Here is a 25901-nt window from a genome sequence, read left to right on the forward strand (position 1 = left end):
ATGACATTATTCAAAGACTCGGTACAGTAGACATGAGGCCCCAAGAAGTTCCTAGGGTTGATCGTTTCCTTGGCTTAAGGGATAGAAAGACCAACTAAAGGGGAAAATAACTATGTTCATTTTCTGTTCCTTCTGGAACGAAGTTGCACAGACTTTCAACTTAATAGAATCCAAATTTATGGTCTCACAGCTCCATAGGCCATCAGTCCAGATGGGTAGAGCTGGGTTTTCAGGAAGGGTCATACAAGGCTGAAATCAAGGTGTCAGCTGCCTAAACTCTTATTGGAAGATTCTAGAAGACTCATCTTCTGGGTAGATTATGGTTGCTGCAGAATCTAGTTACTTGCACTTAGACTGAAGGTCTCCAATTCCTGGTGAGCTTCCAGCTTATGGAAGACACCCTTAGCTCCTCTGGCCTCTCTCCACTCTTTCTATGGGACTCCTGCAATTCAGAGTCAAGGACAGTACGTATGGAGTCTGCTAGTTCCTCTTCTTCCTCCTTTTTTCTTCCTCCCTCTCCTCTCATTTGGTTTGGTTTGGTTTGGTTTGGTTTGGTTTGGTTTGGTTTGGTTTGGTTTGGTTTGGTTTGGTTGTTTATTGAGGCGGTCCTACTCTAAAGCCCAAGTTAGCCCCCAACTCAAAATCCTCCTGACTCAGCCTCTTAAGTCCTGATGTAAGTGTGGATCACCACACTCAGCCAGTTCCCTTCTCTGCTTTTATCCAGAGAAAGTTCTCCATTTTCAAGACCTCATGTGCCTATAGTGGCCCCAGGAGGTGATCCAACATGATCTTCTTACTTTAAGATTGTTTTAGGGTGCACTGAGTCATCTTCCCCAAAGATAGGCTGCAGTTCCGATCCCCAAGGTCTCTAAATGTGACCATTGATCATAATGTCTTACAGAGGTGATCAAAATAAAATGAGGCCACCAGGGCAAATCCTGACTCAATATGGTGGATATCCTTGGGTACCACAGAAGAAAGACGGCATGAAGTCACAGGGAGAAGACCACCTTGAACTAGAAGGAGGAAGCTTCAGTCAACAACTCTAAGGACAGCTGGCATGCACCCAAAGCCGGAAGAAGCAAGGAAGCATTCTCTCCCAGAGCTGTCAGCAAGAACGCCTGCAGGTGCCCACTTCCAGACTTCCAGTCTGCAGAATAGAGAGGCGGGGCATTTCTGTTGGTTTTAAGCCAAGCAGCCTGGATGCCATGCTGCAGCAAGGGCCTCCTGCAGTAGCTCACCTGCTGTCACTGGATCTTAACCATCCCCCAAGAGCCATGTACTTATGCTTTGATCCCCAGGGTGGCACTACCAAGAAGTGGTGGGACCTTCAGGAGGTCCTCAAGTCATTTCAGACACATATGAACGGGACTATGAGACTGTGGAACCTTCCTCTGTCTCTCCTTTGCCTCCTGGGTGTGAGGGTGATGGGTCTCTGCCAAGGGCTCCTGTCATGCTGTGCCTTCTTACCACAGACTGAAAAACAATGAGATCAACTCAGCAGGGGCTAAAACCTCAGAAACTGTAAGAAGAAAGAAACCTTTTCTCTCTATAAATTAACTATCCAGGGCATCTGTTATAGTAACAGAAATGGGACTATCATATGTCCATAGGAAGAGCCACTACATGTAAAATATTGTATACAAATATGCACAAACCCAAGCCTGAGAGAGCACATTCTAAGACATTAACGGAGTATCTGTGACAGGTAACAGGGGCTTTCAATTTCTCTGCCTCTAAAATATCTGAACATTTATAGCCAGCATGTATTGCTTTCTCAATCTTAAACTATTCTTAATTTAAGCACATACCTCCCCCAGGGAACTAGTTGAGCATGTCCTTCCACACCCACATGCTTATGCCATCATGTTAAAACACAAATTTGCTATCACAGATGCACACTGTAACATTTGCCTAAAGACCTTCTCATCAGCATCAGCCCTAACCCCCACACCCTCTCCACCCCCCAGCCCAGCCCCCGCAGCCCCTCCAGCTGTACCCAGAGCTGAAACTCAATCCTCTGCGGCTTGCCTCTTTGTGCCACCAGATGCAGTAACCATTCCAGTCCCTCTCGGTTCTCAGCTTGCAAGCTCCTGCCTCCTCTAGGAGCTGAGTTCTGAAAGGCTCTTTGTTGCCAGGCAGAATGCTTTCTGGGGCAGTCTGAAAAACACTCTCTGCAGACATTTCCATCTGCTCTCAGGGGGCTCCTCTCCATAGAGGCTAAAGGAAGAAAAGCAACTTCACCAGTCCCCCTAAGCCCTCCACCGCCCTACGCAACCTTATTCTGCCTGAATCTACTGCCTCCTCCTAACTCAAGCCATCAATTCGCCCATCTACAGAGGGGTGGAACAAGGTGATGTCAGCAGCCATGCCTGGTAGTGCACCTCCTCTCTCTCAGTGGAGGCCATTAATATGAGCTTTCGGGGTCTGAAATGATTTCATTTCACAGCAAAAGCACAGGGTAAAAAGGGGGACTTTGTAGCAAGGCAGAGGTGATGTGTGTCTTCAATCCCAGCACTTGGAAAATAGAGGCAGGAAGGTTGGTAGCACAAGGCCAGCCTGGGCTACAAGAGATTCTTTCTCAAGACATCAGAGCTACAGGAATGGGCTTTGTATCCACCTTGATACACATGTGAGTGACAGTGGGTATTGGCTATGGGTCCTTCTGCCCCAGGTTTTACATTTTGAGAGCCTCGGTTTCTTACAACAGGAAAAGGCAGAGCTCAGGTTCGGTGTGAGGCTTGAGGTGACTGTGCTTAGCAGGTGTTTGCTGCTCTCAGGAATGCCATCACTGTCATCAGATATGTACCCACAGAGCCTACCCTGACAGCAGTTATCGTCTGGAATGGGAGACGGGCAGAGTCTCTGTGTAAAAGGCATTATTTGGAAGCTAAGATCCAGTAGATGATTGAGAGATCGTTTACGGCTTAATAGGAAAGGTTAGAAAAGGTGATCCAACCAGCATGGCCCCTCATGCTGGCCCCTCTTCCCAGACGCCTCTTCCCAACTCCTGCCCCTAAGCAAGAGGTCTAAATGAGCCCCAGCCCCAGCCCCAGGAACCAGTCAGGGCCTCGCTTGTTCCGGAGTCCTTGTTTGCTGGCTGAACATGTAAGTTGCCATCATCCTCATGTCCCTTGTTCTTGTTCCTCCTCCCCATGCTGAAGTCTTTCCCCCTGATTCCCAGGAGCTCCTGGCCCCACCTCCCCTGTGCTGTGATCTACCCATCTGACAGACATGAGCTTTCACCAGCACTGCAGACCTCCTCACCTGCCTGCATCCAGCTCCTCTCAGGTTGAGCACCCTTGAGACCGTGCCCCTTTTCCACCACGTTGAGCTTCGTCCCCCATCTACTTGACCTATGTCTTTTCCAGCCCCTGTCATTAGACACTGGCGCTCCAGAGAAGGCGAGCAAATGGAGGATGGAGCACTCAGAGGGAGGAATCATCTGTCAATGGGACTGACTTCGGGAGAGGCCGGTGCATCAGTGAGCTCCCACTTGGAAGGGCACTGAGGGGCAGGAGTTGAGTTTTGATGCATGAGACAAGAATAAAGATTAGAAACGGGACCTGGACAGATGCCCTTCCAGAGGACCCAAGCCCAATTCCCAGCACCCATGTGGCAGCTCACAACCATCTGTAACTCCAATCTCAAGGGACCTGACACCCTCCTCTAGCCTCTGAAGGAAAGAAGCAAAGAAACAGACTGAAAAGAGCTTGAGTATGGGCTGGCAGGATAGCTCAGTGGGTAAAGGCACTTGCAGACAAACTTGATGGCCTGAATTTCGATCCCTGGGACACACATGGCAGAAGGGAGGAAACAACAAGGTTGTCTTCTGATTCACACACCCTCTAGGGGCAAAAAAGAGATTGGGTTTTAAGCTTGATTTCTTCCAAAAGACTCCCCAGAAGGACTGGATAGAGGGCAAGTCCGTAAGCAGATGGTACTGTGCTTCATTGACCAGTACCCCTATTCTCTACTGACTGCCAAAACAGTCAGTTCAGCATTCCCCGGCCACACCACCCTTTTCAAACTCTGGGCCAGCTACAGATAATCACCAACTCCCACCTGACCCAGGATGTCCTCTACCATTCCCACACCTCAGAGCACACCAAGCTCTCAATACCATGGCCTCTGGACTTGGGAGTCTCCCATGCCATTCTTTTTGCCTTCAAAGCCTAGCTTAAAAGGTTCCTCCAGGGAGCCTTGCCAACCTCTCCCAGAGAGCAGAGAGTCGTCTTTCCCCACCTATGGTTTCAGTGCCCTGGGTCCTCCTCTCATACCTTTACCATACTGTTGTGTGATGATTTTCCTGTGGACAGTTCTCTCTCTCTCTTTCTCTCTCTCTCTCTCTCTCTCTCTCTCTCTCTCTCTCTCACACACACACACACACACACACACACACACACACACACACACACACACATGGGGTGGGGGGGTAGGGGGCAGAGAGAACACCAAAATCCATGATTATGCAAGTTCTTAATAGGAAACGATGCATATTTTCATAAAAGCTGTACACTTGACCCCACTACAGACCCCCAGCCCCTCTGGATTACTTAAATCGCTGTTGTTGTTGTTGTTGTTGTTGTTGTTAGGCAATGCTGACGAGGGAATCTGCTTGTCTTTGCCTAGTACAGATAAGTGTCTTTTTCGTTGTGTTTTGTTTCCAAATATTTTTGAATGAAGGTCAGTGGAATCTGTGAGTGCAAAAACCCGTGTAAGGGAGGGCCAACTACAAGAAGAATGTGTCTTCCTTGCTAAGTGGGCAATGCCCACAGCAGAGATGCCGTGCCACTCCTTCTGTAACAGCACTTGGGACACTCCATAAGCACTTGCAGGCCGTATTCCTAACACCACCTTGTGCGAAATGTACCTCTTGGGCGGAGCTATCCTTCAAGCTAAACTGCCACCACCCCCCTGCGGTCATCTGTGCCTACTGGTTATAGTCCATCGGCATCTGCCCTGTGGACTGCTAGCGTTCCTTCAGAGAAGGAGGGCTGGGAAGGGCTGCTGGACCCTCACCTGATAGTCCAATTGCTTTTTCCAATTATTTGCCTGCAACTTTGTGCTATTTCATGTAGCCTTGGGGTCTAGGGAAGGTCCTAGCGTTTATAGGCTGGGGATGACTAAGAGGAAAGGTTACATTTGTGTGACTATGGAAGCCATCATCTATGCAGCTGCTCTGGGGTCAACCACACTCCCAACACTTCCATCCGCCCATGTTCTTCTCTGTAAGTGAGCCTAATAAACTCACTGGTTCCTCAGGGCGATCTGTGATGGATCTGTACTTTGGTTTGCTGGTAGGACCTTAGGAGAAGGGGGTAGATACAGTTACATCTCCCCCAGGGTAGAAATTTTGGCAATAACACTAAGTGCTTGAGATATAAAACCACACTTAAGCCTCATATAAGTCACCAACCAAGATTGCTTACGCCATTTTACAGATACGAGCTCAGCAAGAAGTGAGACAAAAGAACAAAACCAGCCAAACGCAAGCCCACACAGGCCCATCTGGCCCTGGGAATAATCACCACACACCCTTGGGTGGCCTGGATAGATGTTTTATTTGCGCTTATCGAAATCTACTCAATTTGGGTCACTCCAATCAATAAGCTCCATTTGCATAAACACTGGGGGCAGAGTGTTCTACAGAGGAGCAGCTTGGTAATTTGACAGCCCCGGGGCACGGTCAATTGGCCTTTTCCATAGCCAATGAACGCTACGTTCTCCCCGTATCGCCCCTTTCCTTTGGCAGACAATTTTCACAGCGATCTTTCTGATCAGGGAGGTGGGTAGATTAGCTGAGGAATGGGTTAGGGGAGGATTTAATCACCGTTAGTTTCCATAATTGAGGGTGGATGAACGGTAATTAAGGGGGAACCACACCAACACAGGCAAAAAAGCCTGTGTTAAGTGCCTAGTGTTCATCCTCTGTGTGTGTCACCTTCCTGTCATTCTTTGGAGCCAGGGCAGCCTCTACCACCCTCCTCCCCCTCAACACAGTGGCTCCTCCCACCCGCCCCTCCTCCCTCTCACAGCAGTTCCAGCATCTCTTCCCACCAGCCTCTCTCTGTCCCTGCCCAAACCCTCTCGACCTTCATATCCTAAACTACTGCCCCTTCCTCTTCCGTCACTCTCTGTTGATGGAGCCCATTCCCCGTCACTCTTTTCTCAGCAAATCACTTTGATCTACTAGGCCCTCTCTTGGGCTTCCTCTTGCCTGCCGGTTGTGTGCCTCCCAGGTGACTTCATGCAAACCACATAAGATGTGCCTTATGCGATCAACACATCCTCAGAGCACCCTCATATCTCAAAAAGCCATTAAATACAGAAACAGAACTCAGGTCCACAGCCAGACCTCACACTCACCCAGAGCACAAGCCACTTCCGGAAACCTACGGAGGCCACAGATGTGGGACTGTGGCCTGGGTTTCTTTCTGTAGCCATCCCATGTCAGAAGGAAGTGAAGAAAGGAAAGTAACAAATACCAAGCACAAGCAACTGAGTGTCACAACACACACCTGTGATCCAGGTAACAGGGGAGGTGGGAGGAGGAGTTCAGGGTCCATCCTTGGTACATAACTCAAAGGAGGCTAGCCTGGGACTCATGAGACCTTTTCAAAACAGGACAAAAGACAGCAAGCATCAGTCTGCCCATGCATACAGTTTCCTATATGTGTGCTACACCTCAGTAACGGTGACAAAGCACACACAGCTTGGATTAACAGCACGAAACAACTGTAGCAGATCAGAGAAATAAAAATGTTAATTCACTTTTCTGGTTCTAATAAACGTCCCAGGGAAGCCTGCACAAGGGAACTGTCTGGATTATGAGCAGGTAATTGTCTCCATTTGTGATAATATACAATCATCTGTCTTTAGAAAGCCTGGCAGAGTGGAAGGCCCAGAGGGAGGGGCCTAAAAGATCATCTGAGCTACCCTTTCCTTAACCAAAGGAGGAAACTATGAGAAAGAAGACCCTGGCTCAGCCCAGCATCCTCCGGCCCTCCCCCTCTACCTTTTCATGCACTCCAGTACCGACAAGAGGTGAGGTGACTGAGGCCACAGGGGCTGCAAGGGCTCAGGCATCTTCTCATGGTTCCTGGGTAGCCCAACAGGCCGGTTACAGCACAGCACATTTTCCTCCCTTTGATGTATGATCGCTTAATTCCTCCTTGATTGCTTTTCAAAAGCAATGTAAATTAATGCGAGCCCACACTGGGAGCCCACAAAGGGCAAGGCTCTCTGCGAATCATTAGTGCATGATAATAAAATGCAAATAGAGAAAGATGCAAAAAAATGGCCTCAAAGCTGGAACTTTCTCATCCCAGGCCACCCTCTTCTCACTGGGGGATTCTCTCTGCACCCCTGAAGTACGGCAGGAGAAGGGGAACCAGATGCTGACAGAGACTCAAGGAGCTGCTACAAGGTTGTGATGGTTAATCTTCACCGTCAACTTGACAGGATTTAGAATCACCATGGAAACACATTCTGGGTGTGTCTGTGAAGATGAGCCGTCCTCCTTTGGGCTGGGTTCCCAGAACGAATAAAAAGGAGAAATCGGACTGAACACCTGCATTCATCGCTCTGCTTCTGAACTGCAGATGCAGTGTGACCAACTTGCCTTGTATCCTGATGCCGTACCTTCCAACCATGATGGTCTGCACCCTGGCACTGGAGCCGAAATAAGCCCGCCCCACCCCTCCTTCCCTCCCTCTCTTCCTTCTTTGCTTCTCTGTCACAGCAACCCTACTACTACTTGTCTATCGAGTGCCGCTTAATGAACAGATTGTCACATTCAAGGACCCACTATAACTTTGTCCCATTTGTCCAGGATTTTCCCTATAGCACTGGCAATCTTGTCAACTTTCTCTCCTTGGACCTTGGAGGTCTGAGCATGCTGTCTCACCTCTTATACCACAAAAGGTTTCAGTGTCTAAAAGCTTGCCCTTACTGCGCAGAGATTTAAGAGCTTTAGAAGGTAGGGTCCAGTGAGTGGGAGGTTCTAGGTAATTAGGAACATACTCTCATATGGGACTAATACAGTTCTCAGAGGATCCTGAATTACCTCTCCCAACACTAAGTTATTTTTAAAAAGAACCCATTGATTTACTCTAGTGTTCTGCGTGGTAATATGAGCCTGCCTCCCGTAGCCACTCCTGTCATTGTGGTACCATTCACCATGAGGATATCACCAAAGCCAAACTGATCCTATAGAGCTATGACCTTGATATGTTCTTTTTTGTGTGTAGGTTCCCAGTTTGCTAACCTTTTTTTTATTATGACAACAGAAAGCAGACTAGAACAGACTTAGCTGATCTTCGTTTGTCTAGAGGTCTTTTCTCCACCTGGCCTGATCAAATCCTATACCTCTTTAATAACTTTCTGAAGCCTCTTGAAAGTCTTCTCACTACCTCAACCTTCAAGAAAGTCAGTTTCCTGCTGTTTTAGTGTGTGTAACAGAAATTGCTAGAGCCCATCACTGTTTGCATTTTTTTTAAACAACCGGACTGCATTTCCCAGCCTTCTTTGCAGTCAGATGTGGTCATGCACCTGAGTCCTGGCCAATGACATCTTAACACAGTAGGGAGTGTCCCTTCAAGACCTAGCACACATAGGAAGATGTTATTCTTTCTCTTCTCCATTCACAGCTGAATGGAAATCCCTCAGGCTTTGAAGTACACTCCAGCCACAGACTGGAAGAAGCCTGGGTCTCTGAATGGCTGATCGCCCCCCTCCCCCAAGCCTCTACCACCAATTTAAAGTGAGTTTGCAATAAACATTTTGTTGTTTAGTTATCAAGACTTTAATATTGACTTGTTATAGCAGGTATTTTGCATATTTTAATGCAGGACAGTACACAGATTTTGTTTCATCTGTCAATCTTGGTTTATGGCAACAGCCGCCATGTTGGGGATTGTTAGGTATCAACAAAGACTGTTATGATTGATTAGTTATATATCTGCCAGAGGCAAAATTTAAGTAAAGGGGGAGGAGGGGATGGGGAGGGGAGGGGAGGGGAGGAGAGGGAGAGAAGGAATAAGAAGAAGAAGAAGAAGAAGAAGAAGAAGAAGAAGAAGAAGAAGAAGAAGAAGAAGAAGAAGAAGAAGAAGAAGAAGAAGAAGAAGAAGAAGAAGAAGAAGAGGGGGTAGGAGGAGGGGGAGGAGGAGGGGGAGGAGGAGGAGAAGGGAGGAGAAGAGGGAGGAGGAAAAAAGTCAACTGGCTCAGATAACAGGAGATCATGTCTCAAATTCTCTGTGTACCCCAGGCTGGTCTTGAACTTCTGATCCTCCTGCCTCTACCCGCTGAGTACCCGCTGAGTGCTGGGATTACAGACATAGATCACCATACCTAGTTTGTTTCAACTTTCAGGGCCTTCCTGGAGGGAAGCTTATCTGGGTCAGCAGGACATGAGTGACAAGGTCTAGACAGGTAATGTCCTCCACTACTCCTCATCTCATATCTATCCACTCCATCAGTTGCTCATCTCTGACCTATCCACCCTCTCAGTTTACTCTGACCAAGCTGAGATGAAAAGGGAGAAGCGGTCTTATCTCAGATACATCTCTGGAGATCCTAGGGTTCATACCCAGCTCTCCCAGCACCTCACACACTTCTATAGTCTAGAGTTTAAGACAGGGGCTAGGTCCAACAGAATAATCATAATCCCATAACTGTTTCTAAATGTTTACATGTCACTAAAGTGTGCACCTTTAGTCCCAGAACTCAGGAGACTAGTGGACAAAGACCTGGTCTACAGAGCAAGTTCCAGAACAGCCAGGGCTACACAGAGAAAACCACATGGCCCTATACTCCATAAATAAATAAATAAATAAATAAATAAATAAATAAATAAATAACAGAACTGGATTTGGAAGCATCCTAAACTAATAGAAGAGTTTGGAAATTTTGCCAGTACAAAGTCATACTGAACAAAATGCCCCATGGAGCTCGGTGATTTCCTCAACACCACTGAAGGTGCTGAATAAGGAATAAAATGTCCTAGTCATTATAACAGGAAGTAGCACTGAAGGAAGGACAGGCTGAGAAACCAGATCATTGGGCAGGAAGTGGGTACAGGCTTCACTATGATATCAGCTGAGACAAGTTGGTCTCCACAGGTCACATTTGCTCAACTGATGACCTAGAAGGACAGTGGAATATCACAGGCTGGCTCCCAGCCCCATAGCTTGCTGCTTCAGGAGAGAGGGGAGCCCATCCATGTATTTATAGGCCTCAGGCTGGCACAGACCGAAGCCACCTGGGGTTACCTGACATGCGCGTTAGCGCACATTTCCTCATGTTTTTGTTTGTTTCATTCATCTTTGATCGGCCTGCTATTTGGAACCTCAATTAGAATTTCACACATATCCAGAGCCAAAATGACCAAGAATCTCAAAGACTAAAACAGACCTTGAGACTAGAGGCTCAGCAAGGCTAGCCCCAATCTGGAACCAAAGGGAAGTAAGTCCTGAAACATGTCACATTTGGAGGTAGGGGTCTTGGGGACAGGGGAAAACATCACTGCAAATTCCACTAGCCATCCTTTTATGCAACAACCGTAGTCTAGGAAGCTGTCGTTTAGTTCTTGCACAAAACCCTAAATTCCTTCACAGTCTAGCCCAAGACTCAGCATGTGTGGTAAGACTTTCTAAAGCTCGTACCCTCGAGGTGTCCACCTCTCGCAGAGAGGAAGAACATGGGTTTATTACTTCCTTCATATTCTGGTCTTCATCCCCTGCCCACTCCACACATCCCTGGCAGACAGAAGTGACACATGTGTGAAGCTGCCCTGGTTCCCAGCCTCAGAGAGACTTAGGTGACATTAGGCAGGACATGGAGGCAAAGGCAGGGCCACACCCCATGGTCACCAGGGCTATACTGGTTAGCACTGGGGAAACAGCTTGAGGTTGATTGAATGTGCTCTCCGCATTTCTCCATCATGAGCCAGCACTGCTTTTATAAGTACAAAAACAAACTTTTCTAATGGACCACATGTTCCCCAAATTAAATAAGTCCATGATATATTCTACTGCCTGGGAAGTAGACGTGCAACCTACTCACAGAACACTGAAGCAAGAGGCAGTGAACAAGTGCTTGGGCCAAGCATGGATGGGAGGAGTCCACCCACTGGCCCGAGGGGGGTCGGGTCCTCAAACTCTGCACATTCCAAAGAAGGAAATCAATCTGGACCTGGACCTGAACTGGGAGGCACTTCCGAGCCCTTGGAAGACTCAGCTGCCCAAATGTCTCTATCGACAGGGTGTGGGTCATACCAGCCAGTTTGTGCGAATGCTGTGCTTCTTGGGAAAGGCCAGCTCTTGTTTGCCTGGGGTCCTGGACTACGCTATGAGGAGGCTGAGGTCAGTTACATGAGTCACACACACCTTTGGGACTATCTGTCTCCAAAGAGAAACCCTGGATGCTGAGGCACATGGGTGTTTCTGAAGCTGAAACACTTTTCAGGGGACATTCCTTGTTGCTGGGTCACACCATGTGTGGGACCACACAGAGGAAACATTCAAAACTTTGTCACTCTGAGACTTTGAGCAATGTACTTTTTTTCCTGCAATAAACCACAATACTAGAATAGCTTTTTCTGAGTTCTGTGGCTCCTAGATAATCATCAAACTCAACAAGGAATCTTAGAAGTCCCCACTCTGGAGGCTCAGTCAGAGACAGCATGAGAGATGCTGTGTCTAAAAGGTTAATGAGTCGGGATTTACCCTACAGTTAAGTCTGTATGGAACTGAAGGGTCCTAGCCCAGGGCTGTCACAGCCAAGTCAAATGCACATTTTTGGAAGATTCTTCGGCTGTAGGTGGATTGGAAGGAGGGACCAGGGGGTAAAGACCATAGAGGATTTTGATGAGTCAGGCCAGGCAAAAGCTAGTAAACCCTTCATACAAACAGGAGCTACAGAAGAGAGCCGAACTCAGGAGATCGCTAAGACATGCTACAAGGAGATGACCAGTCACTCTGTGGGGACTGAGAGCAAGCCAGGATGACTCACAGACTTCTGGCCAAGACAACTGATGCATAATGGACCAAGTCCTGAAGTGAAGTTGAGGTCTGAGGAGATGGGGGGAGTGTCCTACCTCCCAAGGCCAGCCTGATGTCTTTCACTGTGTTCATTCTACACCCCACAGCCCAGCAGGGCATTTCATTCTTTTTTTTTTCTCTCCTAGAAGCCATCTCTCCAGTACTCTGCTTTCAGTGTTCACCAACATCATTCGTTCTCCCTTAAAAGCCTCTCAGAAAAGGAGCACTTGGCCAGTCTCCCTGACCTTGATTTTCTTGCTGGCAGAATCACAAGAAAGACATTAGTAGCTTTGTGAAATGGGAGAGGGAGTTGGGGGAGTGAGGATGTGGCTGGGTTCAGTGATAAAGGCAAAAGAAACTACAGACATATAAGCAGATTCAGACATCAAGAAGGGGTGTGGCACCAGGCAGGGGACACTGTGATCCCAGAGATCTTGAAGTATCAATGCTAAATAGTGACAAAGAAGGACTTTCTGGTTTGTGTTGAAACTGTCCACTTGCCTAGGGCTTAGTGGCAATTCCCAGCAAGGTCTCAATGTGAGCTGTGCTCCCTCCAGACATCACAGAGTGACACACTTTCTGGATTAAGTTGCTCCAACCTGTCAGCACGCTGAATCCCATGTTCCTGCCATTGCTGGAATGGCTCCAACAGTCCCAACGAGCAACACTGAGGTCTGTTAGAGGTAACCCTAGAGACCGTTCATTTCTGGCCTTCTTTGTTTTTTTGTCCCATCCCATATGCACCACAAACAACACAGTACATGCATAGTTAGCTTTGGTTCTCTAGGCCTTCCTCATTCTTTGCTTACTCTACAGTGACAAGGTTACAAAGGAAATGACATCCTAGTCTCCCCAAAGGTCAAGAAGGAGAAAGGCAGAATGGGACACACCAGCCTCTGGATTGCAAATGGAAACCATAATGAGAAAAGAGCCTCTTATGTATTTTTTCTAAGGACAGTAGGGTTGGTGGTTGGAAACAGAGGATCTGAAATGGAGACAAGGCCTGGGATCCAAACAGGCAATGTAGCTGTGGGACCAGGCAAACCACTATGTATTTCTGACCCTTGGATTTTTCATCTGTACAACGTGAAGCAAAGCCTGATCCTTGAGTAGGTGCATGGATCTCTCGGACTGAAGTCTAAAGCACCATGGGCTAGTAAATATCATCTATTTTTACTGTTGGCTCACTAAGCCTGGAGGTCTGAGTATAGACCTCTGCGCTTTAAGGTGTATAGGGTCCACAAGGAGGTATGCTCTGTGCAGTGCTCCTCACTCATGCGGAATGGTTGCGAGCACACAGACTGAGCCAAGCACAACCAGAAATTTCTAGAGCGCTATGATCTCCACTCTCACAGTGTGAGTTCACGGCCTGGATAGAGGACTTTGAGTAGAGGGCCAACACTTCCCTCTACAACCGCCATGTGCCATTTTATCCACATTCTGTTTTGAGGCACCCCACTCTTTTTGTTTTAATGAATTTCTGGGGGAAAAAAAACAAGATGATAGAATAAAATCCCTTAGCCTACTCTGGTCTGGGCTTGGTCATTGCTTGGCTGGATGACCTAAGAACATCAACCCACCAGGGTTTTCTGGAAGGATGCTCTTCAATAGAAGACACATAGTGAGGACCCATATCAGGCTCTACATTTAAGGAGAGATTTACACCCATCCTGAAATACTTGGGCAGAATGACTTTCAGAGAGACAGCAGAAAAGACCACCATGGCTTTGCATGGATGATGGGTGCTTCTCAAGGAGGCAGTCTCCAGAGACTGTGAGGGCTTAGGACTAAAAAGGAAAGACAGGAGGCTACTCCGGGAGAATGGAAGCAGATTAATCCAAGTCAAACCAACAACCATGCATTTGATGGACCCATCTACCATATAGGACAGAACTTCCTAGAAACAAGGCAGGGGCCTTGAACTACCCATGAGTGTATCACCAAAATAAGAAGAGGGGACTTCTCTCAACACTGTGACAAACAAAGTAGATTATGGTCTATCAAGATGTGTGACACCCTGGGGAAGATACCATATGCCTTTAGATACTGGCTTTTACTCTTTTTGGTTGGCTGGTTGGCTGGTTGGCAAGTAGAGGCTGGAGGATCATAAGGTCCAAGACAGCCTGGGATACATAAAAAAGCTCTGGGCAGCCTGGGCTACATAAGACACCTTCTCAGAAAGACTGGTTTATTTATTGTTTGGGTTTTTGTTTTTTCTTTAGATTTATTTTGTATGTGTGGTTGTTTTGCCTGTGTGCATGAACGTGTACAATGCATATGCCTGGTGCCCATGAAGACCAGAAGCCATCCCTGGATCACCTGGAACAGATGACCGTGAACTCCCATGTGAGTGCTTGGGAACTAAACCCTGGTCTTCTTTAAGAGCAACCAGTACTCAGAGACATCTCTCCTGCCCCGTTTTGTTTTGGTTTTGTTCTGTTTTGTTTTTGACAAGGTCTCAAGTAACCTAGGCCAGTCAGCAATTCAGTATGTCACCAAAGATGACCTTGAACTTCTGATTTCCCTGCCTTCATCTCCAAAGCGTAACTGCTACCATACCCAGCACCTTAAAAAAATTGTTTAAAATAAAAAGACATGTCTTTTTTTACCAAGGTCATTTGTACTTGAAGCATCATCTATACCAAAAGCCCTAGGGCTCAAAGGTCCTTTTTAGGTTTTCTAGTGCAGTGATAGATAAGAGTTTTGAGGTAGAGAAAGGGTTGATATGATTTCTTTCTCACTGTGCTGCCTTTGCTTTTACTCTTTTTGGTTGGCTGGTTGACCGGTTAGCTGGTTGGCTGGTTGACTGGTTAGCTGGTTGGCTGGTTGGCTGGTTGGCTGGTTGGCTGGTTGGCTGGTTGGCTGGTTGGCTGGTTGGCTGGTTGGCTGGTTGGCTGGTTGGCTGGTTGGCTGGTTGGCTGGTTGGTTTTAAATTTTTTTAGTTGCAGAAAATATATATCAGGAACAATCTTTTATGGTACTTTTCCAGAGACCTTAAACTACAGCATAGAGTCTATTCTTCTAAAATGATAGGTCAAGAGGGAGTTCATTGAAGACTAGCAGACAGGAGAGAATGCAGGCAATACAATACAGACCCATGAAAGTTCAAAGCAAAGACACAGAAAGCTTTAGTTCTGAAAGCTAGCGCTAGACTCTCAGTCTTAAGATGGCTGCACAGCCCAGAGAAGAAGAGAGCCACCAAAGGTCATGGACCAATTACAGAAATGAGATTAGAACTCCGGTCTTGCCATTCCTGGCTGTACTCATCTACTCTCGCCTTGCTTCCTCCTTAAGGGAGGAAGAGAAACAGTGTTTTCTAGGACACATGCTTGCCCTCTCTGAAAGACACACAACAGAGAACCCACTAGGCTCCTTTTTCACTGTGATCAGAAAAAGGTTGCCTTTCCTTTTATATCAACTCTCCAGAAAAGAGGGATTCAGATGTCAGGGAATGTTGGCCTGGAGAGGACACAAATCCTGCAGAAATCTGTCACTCCTGAACTCATCAGCCTGTTAACATCACTTATAAGCACCAGGAAGGAAAGGGGAGCTGGCATTTTGATGCCAGCATTAGCCTCTAGCTATTGCACGGGCCCTGTCAGAGGAGTGGCCTGTTTTCCAAGCAAAGGTCTATGGCAGAATCGGTTCAGAACTTGTGGAACCAGCTTGGGCCTTATCATCATGCTGAGATTATAAACTAGGAGACTGGCTTGGCTATGAGGTGGCTATGGAATCCCAGACACCCTTCTTAGACTCTCAAGGCCTCCGTAAACCCACTTTCAAATAGAAACAATAGTTCCCAGCAGCATCAATATTTCAATAACCACCAAATATTGTGTATATGACAACAGTTTATGATTCTTGGACTAGGCCACACAATACAATATATATACAAAATGTGCAAAGAGAAAGAATTACTACTGCTTTTTAGAATTAAATCATATGGTTGTTTTTTTAAAAAAAAAAAAAAAAAAAAGCTGAAAGGAGCTGCCTTACTGATGTGGGGCCCTTCAGGTGAACTCCAAGAGGGAGCTCACGTGCATAGGATATGAATGTGAGCCCTTTCTAAAACTGACCTGTGAAATCAGCCAACAGAGAGAGAATCTGACTCCAGAGAGCATCGCAGACACGAAAACCCCTCTCCTGGAGACCCTGGTCTCATCACTGCTTTCTGTGGAGTTGCCCATTGTTCTACAGAAACTGAGGACTTCTTAAAAACTCAGCCCATAGGAAGGTAAACAAAAGAGAGGCCGGAGGCAGACAGGTGTGCCATCTTCCAGGCCTGAGAGCCTTAGACTGACCACTGCTCTTGCTCCAGGAGCAAACTTTGCATGGCAACACCTCTCGTCACCACGGTTTGCCATGCTGGTGCTCTCGGTGGTCAAGTTATTATAAATGTCTTCAAGGCCTTCGCTGTATATGTCAATCAGTATTTAGTCATCTTCCTTTTCAACTGTGGTCTACTCTTTTGTTTCCTACACACAGCAGAAAGGAGGGTGGAAGTAATACATAGAGAGTAACTCCCTCCCTGCCTTTATACAAGATTCCCCTAGGAAACCACAGGACCCATTTCCAGGGCACGGGACATGCGTAGCCCCCTAGCCTCTAGTTCTGTCTTAAAACTCCGTTTGTGAACAGGGAGCTGCACACGTTCTCACTCTGCTCTGGGCCCTGCATGTCATGTAGCTGAATCAACGTGGCTAACAGTAAACGTCAGGGAAGACCACAGTCTGTCCCAGTGTTGTCTCTAGCAGGAGAGCGTGCAAAGTGTGTACAGACAGAATCCATCCATGCAAGGAGAAGACACAAAGCACGAGGCTGGGGCCTTTCTCTTTGCTCTGAAGAATATGCACCAAGCAGGGATAAACGCTCACACATGGGGCCGGAGAAACAGGCCAGCGCTGACACATTAAAAACTCAGCCCGTAGGAAGGTAAACAAAAGAGAAGCCGGAAGCAGGCAGGTGCTTCGTCCTCTTCACTCAAAATGGGACATTTTCCCGTAGTTCTCCAGGCAACAGCCAATTTCAGCCAAGAACCTTAACCGGAATCTGATACAGTTTCCTTTCTGTCCCCATCCAATATCTGCCCCTCCCCTTCCCTTCCTAAGCCAGCTATCTCCCAGCCCCAGCACCTCTCATCTGCTAAAAGCCTGAAAGGTTTAATCTCCAAGAAGGATGCTCAAGGGCCCTGTTATCAGGGCTGCTTAATTCTGCATTTGCCACGGGCTTAATCATCCGCATCAGACCGCACTCCCGTGACTCAGCCACTCACACTCAGCTTAAAGGAACACAGTAAAAGTGGCTGCCACTTCAGCAGCCTCTCACTCATCAGCACAAATGCAGCCCGGCAAGGCTTGGGGGCCGATGCAATTTTGTCTTGTTTGTCAATAACACTAAGGTTCCAGACGACGGACTGGGTTTTTTAAATGTCATGGCATTTCATCCGTCCACTGTCAATCAAATGATTTTCAATGGCCCATGTTTCTTTCTTTGTTTGTTTTATGTCATGGCTATAAGCGTTCTCCTCCGAGCTGCCACATCACCTTCACAGGCCTCATTCCTAATGGCTTTAGCATATCCCCCCAAATGGCTGCGTCCATCCAACGTGTGACTAGTCTCCTCAGCTGGGCATTACACGTTCTGCTTCTCTTCGTTCTTTTAAGGGATATACATGTTCAGAATATGTAATATTAGTGAACATAACATCCACAATTTCCCAGTCCTAGGGATGTGTCAGGCTGTCAGATGACTTCAGTCAATGCCCAGTGACAAAAGCAGCTGTTCCTTTAATGTTTGTACCTATGAGTGCAGCTGGTCCTTGGGGATAGCAAACGCTTCACCTATGGCTTCACCAGACACCACGGTTCCAAGCACAGGGCCCACACAGCTTCAGATCCTGCTCCCTTCTTCAGTGACACAGTGGTGGCTATTCTAACCAGCCAGGTGGATACCCAGTCCCAGGAGCCAACATGGCCATCCGTGTCAACCATCTGTTTGGGAATTCAATGGCCAGCATGGCTTTAGCCTACAGCAGTTAAATTACATGCCATAGAAAGGGCACAGTGCAGGAGGAGTGGCATTGGTTTGGGTCTGTAAAAAAAACTCAAGCATTGTTTCACCATGGACACAGCCATAGCCAACGATCTGGGGCTACTGGTCAGCCGAGAACCCATCAGAACTTGGAGGTGTGGTTATGCTATGCTCTTACCTCACAGCAAGACCTCGATGCCCTACAAGGCCTTCACCATGTAAATGCTGCTGGCTGGATGGCCCTGGGGATTCAGCAAAGGTTTTCCTGGAGGTTGTCTGCCTGTGTGTATGTGGCACAGCACTGCCATTGGTGGTCCTGCTTCTGCTCCTTTACCTGTCACTGCACACAGTGATTGAGTACCTTGCACGTGCTGGCCTTTAGCGGCTGTACAAATATGCGGGGATGAGCTTTGGTATGTCAACATGGCTGCCGTTTAGCAGTAACCACTTACTACATGGAGCAGGCCTGGACACCCCCTGTAGTTATGTGCATTGCTGTGTGTTCTTTCCGAACTGTAATACTGGTATGTGACCCCAGGTTCTCAGCAGTGTCTCTGGTTCTACCTGACTCTGGGATCTATCACCTTCCAGCCCCGTCCTCAGACACTAGCTGATCTTCAACCACCCTTTCCGGTGAACCCTTGGTCCGGGGTGGCACTGATTTCTCCACACATTAAAAATTTAGTTTGCGGGGCTGGGGATTTAGCTCAGTGGTAGAGCGCTTACCTAGGAAGCGCAAGGCCCTGGGTTCGATCCCCAGCTCCGAAAAAAAGAACCAAAAAAAAAAAAATTTAGTTTGCAGGCTGGAGAGATGGCTCAGTGGTTAAGAGCACAGACTGCTCTTCCAGAAGTCCTGAGTTCAAATCCCAGCAACCACATGGTGGCTCACAACCATCTGTAATGGGATCTGATGACCTCTTCTGGTGTGTCTGAAGACAGCTACAGTGTACTCACATACATGAAAAATAAATAAATATTTTTTTAAAAAAAGGAGAAACGGGATCAGTGATTAAAAAAATTTAGTTTGCTTGAGAATAAATTTAAAAAAAGTATATGTTTATGGGCAACCACGTGATATCTTGGTACCTAGGTAGAGTGTAATGTTCAATTCAGGATAAGCTTATCTGTCTCAAATATTTGTCATTTCTTTGTGGTGAGAGTTTCTAAATCTTTCCATCTAGTTTTTCTGAAATGAATGGTATGCTATCATTCAATTTAGTTACCCCACTGGACAAAGACTCGGGTTTAGATTTTAGGCATTAATTATCGCTTTTGAGAGCCTGGGGTTCAAATCTTGGCTCTGTGTCTTATTGGCGTGTGAGACCTTAAGGAGAAGCAATGATATTCTCCAGCTCATAGCACAGAGGGCAGAAAGTTCCTTATGGATTATGTAAACACTTATTTGTTGTTTCCCGATCCACTGGAGCCTGTCCTAAAGGAGTTCCAAACAGTTGTTCCCATCCACGGAAACCTTGACATCACCACAGCTATTAAACAGAACGCTAAAGACAAAAAGAAAAAAAACAAAAAACAAAAACAAAACCAGTACCATGCTAAATGTCCTCAGGAGACAAGGGGAGTTTTCAAAAGGGCTTTATGAATCATATGATGCAATATCATGCTGTCAATTGGCTACTAATAATTTGTAAAAGCCATCTAACAAGAGTAGAGGTAGACATTACAGAAGTTACCCACGTGATCTGTGTGCTTAGGGATGGAGATCTACCGTCAGGAAGAAGTGAAACTACATCCCACACAGCTATGGTCATTAGCTGTGGGAAGAAAATCTATGTGCCCTTTAAATATGACAGATGTGGTGTTTTTAAGATAAATAAGCCATATCACAGAAAGTAGATTTGCCTTATTTGAATAGACTTTATAAAGGTCCTATATACGCTATGTAACAAGGGAGGAAGTTGTCAAGGACCCTTCTGTTCAGTCCATGAATGACTGGCAGCTATGACAGGCTCTTCTACTTAATCCTGAGATAAACAGAAAGATGAAGAAATAGCCCACTCCTGAACTAGCTGAATATCATGTGGGGTCCAGCGATCAACACCATACTAAGGGCAACATCACACAGGCCGAAGTCTGAAATCCATCAATACCAGTAATGGTGTGGTACTTTCTTAATGTGGCCTGAGCTCGTTGGCTATATAGGTGATTTGGCAAAATACAGTGCAGGCCATGAATGTGAGGCTGGTGGTATCCCGTTTAAGCCAAGTTCCAAGACCCATATACTCTGCCCTTGATAGACAGCCAATGCTTGTCCAGATGGACAGATTCCCTAATCTGGCACACACCATTTTGATGTCTGAAAATTGGGTTTCTAACAGGGAGGCTCAATAACATCAGAGCAGCAGGAAGGACAATGACAGAAGCCAGCTGTGCCCCACTCTTGCCCTCTTTCAACCACTGTCTCAACCTCTCACAGACCACCATCCCCAGGCTGACAGACCCCCAAGATTGTAAGCACACAAGGGGAAGTGTGGGCTGCTCTGAGCCCATATATGATGGGAGCCATGTTGATGCTCAGGTGACAGAAAAACCTCGAAGCCAAGACAGATGTTCAACCAAATGAAGCAGTTCTAGGAGAAACTGAAAGCTTGCCCACTAAGACATCTGCTGTTCATTAACCCCCTAAGCAAGAGCTACAGCGGAGCCATCTGCTGGAACAGACTCCAGAGGCAAAGACTTCCCCACCCCTGGGTATCTCTGTAAGCTCCCAGAAAAGGCCTGGCCTTGAGCAGAAACCGGAAGAGAACAATTCCATTTGCTCTCAGAGCTCTCTGACTCCTTCCAAAGTTGGGAGCTGCCAAGACCATGGTCAGGAGACATCTCACAGAGATGCCGTCACAGAACTTGATGTTTCTATGAGGCAAGCGACCCAACATCAAGGAAGTACTTATTCCCCAATCAAGTGTGTGTGATACCCGAGGAGACAAAATGACAATGAGGGGTGTTGTTGGGGCAAAGTGACTCCTTAAGAGGCCCACCTGACAAAGTCATGTCTTGAGTTCCTCATGGACCAGATAATGAAGTAGGCTATTTCAGAAGGATGTTGTCCTCTTATCTTCCCAAGTCTACTCCCTAGGGATCGTTACTTGCCTTTTACAAATGACAGAGCGGGGTTTCAAACTCAGATCTTCCAACTTTCAGAAAAACCAGCTGGCTTTCTTTGCTGGTGTTTGTGCCACCAAAGCCACTGGCTTTGGTTTTGGAGGATGGGTGGGAAGGGTAGGCGGGACAGGCACAACAAAAGCCATTTGTGGGACTCTGACAAAAGATTATGCATGGATGGGGCTCAATGCTTTTGATGCTTTTCAAGATGGCCAGACGGAGGCTTGAAATGTATCCATGGAAACAGCCATGGTTAGGCACTGCAGCCAAATCAGTTCAACCCTGAGGCGGGTGAGATGAGAGCCCCGGAAACTTCCTTGACGAAGAGACTGGTGGCAGCTCCCACCTTACTGCTGGTCTCAGCCTTCCCTGTCCCCCACACTTGAGCCACTTGAAGGCTCAGTCCCCTACTAAGACATCAGCCAATAAGTACAGACAGTGGGATTTCTGAGGCCAAGTATTTGTCTCCCTCCAAAACACCCAATTCTAGGGAGCCCCAAAATCCCTCGGGGTGGCCCCTGGATAATCTTTCTCTAGCTGCTCTGCTCTAGCAAGATCAGGCCCTAATCATGGCCTCTTTTCTAGAGCAGAGACTCTCCCAGACCCCCAAACTCTAGTCTCCTTGTACCTCCTCATCCATAGGCCTCCTCCTGCATTCTAACCCAGCTATCCCTAACCACTGGAGACATCATTTCCAAGACCATCTCAAGGTAACACTGAGTCCAAATCTCCATGGAGCCGTCAGCCCATATGCCTCACAGCCTGGCCGCTACTGATTTTTCTGGTAAGAGCTTACCCCCACTCAGGACAGGAGTATCATGCCTCCACAGTGGAAAACACTCCACCTTTCTCCAGATTATGCTGTCCAAAGCAGAAGAGGCACCTTTCTGAAGACATGTTGACTGGAAGGCACAGAGCTGAGTCACATCTCTCCACACAGATCAACTCTGACAGCCAAACCCATCTCAGCTGCCCCTGAGAGTTCCGGGAGGCTTCCAGTGAACTGAGTCTAGCCTAGCCGCTTCCCTTGTCTCTCCCCCTTCCTTCCTGTGCAGATCTTCATTGTGAGAGAAACCTCCAGAAGACTATCCCAGAAGTCTCAAACTCACAGACTATTTCCAGGAGAACTCAGTGCAACAAAGATAATGTCGTCATTAAACTGGAGGGTACCAGAGCCCAGGTTCCTCCTAGCCTTGTCTCTGAAGCTATTGTTTCCCCCTATAACCAAAATAATCGCCTATGCTCCCAGGCTCAGGAGTGTTAGCCTAAGGGCTGAATTGGGTTGTAATACTAACTGTGCCACATACATGCTGGCACATTTACTTAACCTGTCGGAACCAGTTTCTTAGCTATAAATTGATCACTGAGTACTGGAATGGTTATCCTGGCAGCTCACAGCAACTTAAATTATATTACTCATTTACCATTTACTAAACATACTCTGGCCTAGATGTCCCTGCCTCCCAGAAGGCCTCAGCAGCACTAAAGCTAGAACAGATAAACTTCATTTTGCATTCCCTTAGTTCCTGCCCATACCTCAACATAGCTCTTACTCACTACATTTTAACAACCCGATTTTTGCCAAGGAGCTTCAGGAGGGAATGTGGCTGTGCACTTGGCATCCCTCTGTGCCAAGCTCAGAGCCTGGCACATGCTGGTACTTCAAAAATATCTAGAGGGTCTGGAGCGAAGGCTCGGCAGACAAAGTCCTTGCCTCACAAGCACGACGACTAGAATTCAGACCCTCAGAGCCCATGGACATGCCTGGTGAGTTCAGTGGCATATTATTCAGACACTCAGAAGACAGAAACAATGGCTCCAGGGAGAAAGCTTGCTAGCTAGACTAGTCATATCAGCAATCTCTGGGTTCAATTGAAAGACCTCAGTAAACATGGTGGAGACCGACTGAGGAAAAGACTTGATGTCAGCCTTGGGTCCCTACACACACATGAGCATATGTACCCAAACATGCTAACATGCATACACACCACACACAGAGACACGTGTGAAAATATATATACTTGGCAATGTGCTTATTAAGTAATGAAGTCAGAGAACCCTGGAATCAACGCAGCCCTTTACAAACGGTTTCCACAGGTCAAGACTCCATTTGATTTTCACAGCAACCTTATACCCCTTCCTGCAGATGAAGACGCAAAGGGCATATTCGATTGGCGCCAGGTATGCACAGGGTTCCTTCCTTCCCCCACCTCCCACCAAACCCCAGAGAAGTGGATGAGACATCTCAGGCAAAGTCTGTCCCCATTACCACCTGGCCGTCTCCTGTTTCTGTGACTGCCTCATTTGCCGATCACACCCTAGCAATGAATGGGTGACATACAGAAAACAATGGGAGAATTAGAATTAGAATTTGGAAGGCACTTAAACCTCAAATCTGAAGACTTCATGAGTCCAAATTCCAGCCAACAGGGTCCTGTGACATTCAACAAGGCTGGAAGAGGCAGACAGCATAATGAAGAAGCCAGAGGCATAAAATCCTGAGGCTCTCACACAGCGCTCTGGGTTGAGCATTAACAGGCAGCCTCAATAGCGCTGGGGGAGGGGAGCGGTCAGCTCCTTTCCCCCAGTTTATAAACCCACACCTCCCATCATGGCTGCCACCCAGCTCCCTCTTGGGCTTTAACTAGATGTGTTTTGTCATCTGGTGTCTTCAGCTCGCAACTTATCTCTGTTTCTGTGTTGAACACTGGCTGTCTCCACTCCCTGAATACCCTATCAGTCAGGAGATAAAATGGGGGGAAAGGGAGGGGCCAGCACACAAAAGCCCTTTTCCAGCTACAAAATACAAAATCTTCTCTCTTCTGCCCCATGGGGGTGGGGGTAGTGGGGGACAATTCTACACCCAAATGCAGTACCAAGCAGATTTAACCTCTCTGAGGTCCCTTTTTTTTTTTAAAGCGCTAATCGAATGCATGATTTTCCCCCCTAAAGAAACTGTGATAATACAATTAGTGATACACAGAGACCTAAAGCTGGGAAAGGCTGGTCCTCCCCGCCCCCAGCCTCAGCAGCATAGGAGTGAGGCTTTGAAATGAAGAAATCTATTGTCCCTGGGAAGCTAAATCAAAATTCCCAGCAGAGTGGGGATGCTGGGAACCTCCTTTTGTGAAGGCAGCCAGGGGCCTTGTGGTACAAGCTTTAGAGGTGGCCTTGCCCAGGCCTATTTGTGACTTGTTTAAGCTTCCACCAGCCATAAATATTGATCCCCGTGTAGGATGTAGGGACTTAGCAGTGCAAACCACGTGTGGGACTGGACAGCTGGAAAAGACTCTCCTTTCAGACCCCAGAGTGGGGAAGGGACATCCGGAGCGTGGCTGTCTCTCATCAGAAGATGTGGATGGAGCTCCAGACAGGGCACAAATCCAACCAATACCCAAAGCAAGTCGCACCCGCCATTTCAATTCAGATGCTCCAGTAGTCACAAAGAAAGGGAGGTGAAAGTCATGTTAATGCATTTTCTTTACCCTGAATGTCCAAACAGCTATTACTTACATATGTAATAAGTATAAAATAGTAGTAATAAAACATTTTATATTCCTCACCGCGGGATGTGCGTGCGTGCATGTGTGTGCAAGTAGAAGCCAGAGGTCACCCTCCAGTGTCATTCCTCAGACACCGTTCACCTTGTTTTGGGAGACAGAATCTCTCACAGGCCTGGAACTTGCTGATACCAGGCTAGGCTAGTTGGTCAGTGAACCCCAGAGATCCACCTGCCTCTGCCTCCCTAACACTGGGATTATAAATGCACACAACACCTACCATTGCTTGACAATACAGTATGTCCTGCTTCTCGACTTCATGACCCTCTTCCTCCCCCTACTAAAAGGTATCTTCAAGAAGCAGGGAATCCATATTGGTTACTACAGTCCCAGGCCCCAAGCTGGCACCCAGAGCATAGTCAATACTCAGTTGTATTTGCTGAATGAATGGGGAGGAGGAAACCATCGAGTGCTTTATTTAATCCTTGAACAGGGAACCCTGGTCCTGCTCTCCAGTGACTGAGGGGGATTCTGGGATGGGAGACTTTGGGTACTGGAACTGGCTAAGTCCTAGGTAAACCAGGACAAGCTGCTTATCTATCCTCAAGGCATCTGCATCAGGTCCATGAGACAGGTTTTACCAGATAAAACCAGATCCAGAGACCCGGAGACAGAGGACTCTGACCAAGTCAACTCTGAGTTCCCTTCCGACAATCTAATCCCCCTCACTTTTTCATGTTTCTTACTGTTTCATTTAACTTTAGCTCAAACTCTCATTTCCGCCCAAGTCCAGGGATACCAACCAGGACTGCCCGGTGTTCACTCAGTAGCAGTTGCCTGGGTCCTTCTCTGTGGCTCTGGGCGCTGTTCTGGGCAGGAGCTTGCAGTACTTAGCACTGAGCCTCTGCTTCTGTGAGGTGCAGCTCTTTCAGAGGAAAGTTTATTATATATATCTGAGGTTTACCACAGGCTGTGACAGGATAAATCTATACTTCAAAGTTTGCTACCATGAGGCAAGCTAACATACCTGTCACTTGAACATTTGCTTTTTTGTGTCAAGAGCAGCTAAAATTTATTTATTTAACCGAAATCCTTAGTAGAACCCCTTTCGGGCGAGACGCACATTCCTACTAATTACCATGTCCCAGTTGCATAGCAAACCTCAGCCTCGCTCTTCCTTCACATCTGTGATTTTCTGTCCTCTGCCCAA

The 25901-nt window shown here is 47.2% G+C and overlaps 1 protein-coding gene across 4 annotated transcripts in view; it reads right to left on the bottom strand.

Annotated features, from left to right (window-relative positions):
* Positions 1-25901, bottom strand: part of Srgap3 (SLIT-ROBO Rho GTPase activating protein 3) — a 235326-nt gene that overhangs the window by 167595 nt on the left and 41830 nt on the right. The window lies entirely within an intron of this gene.

Source organism: Rattus norvegicus, chromosome 4 (assembly GCF_036323735.1).
Source record: "Rattus norvegicus strain BN/NHsdMcwi chromosome 4, GRCr8, whole genome shotgun sequence".
In the NCBI taxonomy this organism is placed as follows: Eukaryota; Metazoa; Chordata; class Mammalia; order Rodentia; family Muridae; genus Rattus; species Rattus norvegicus.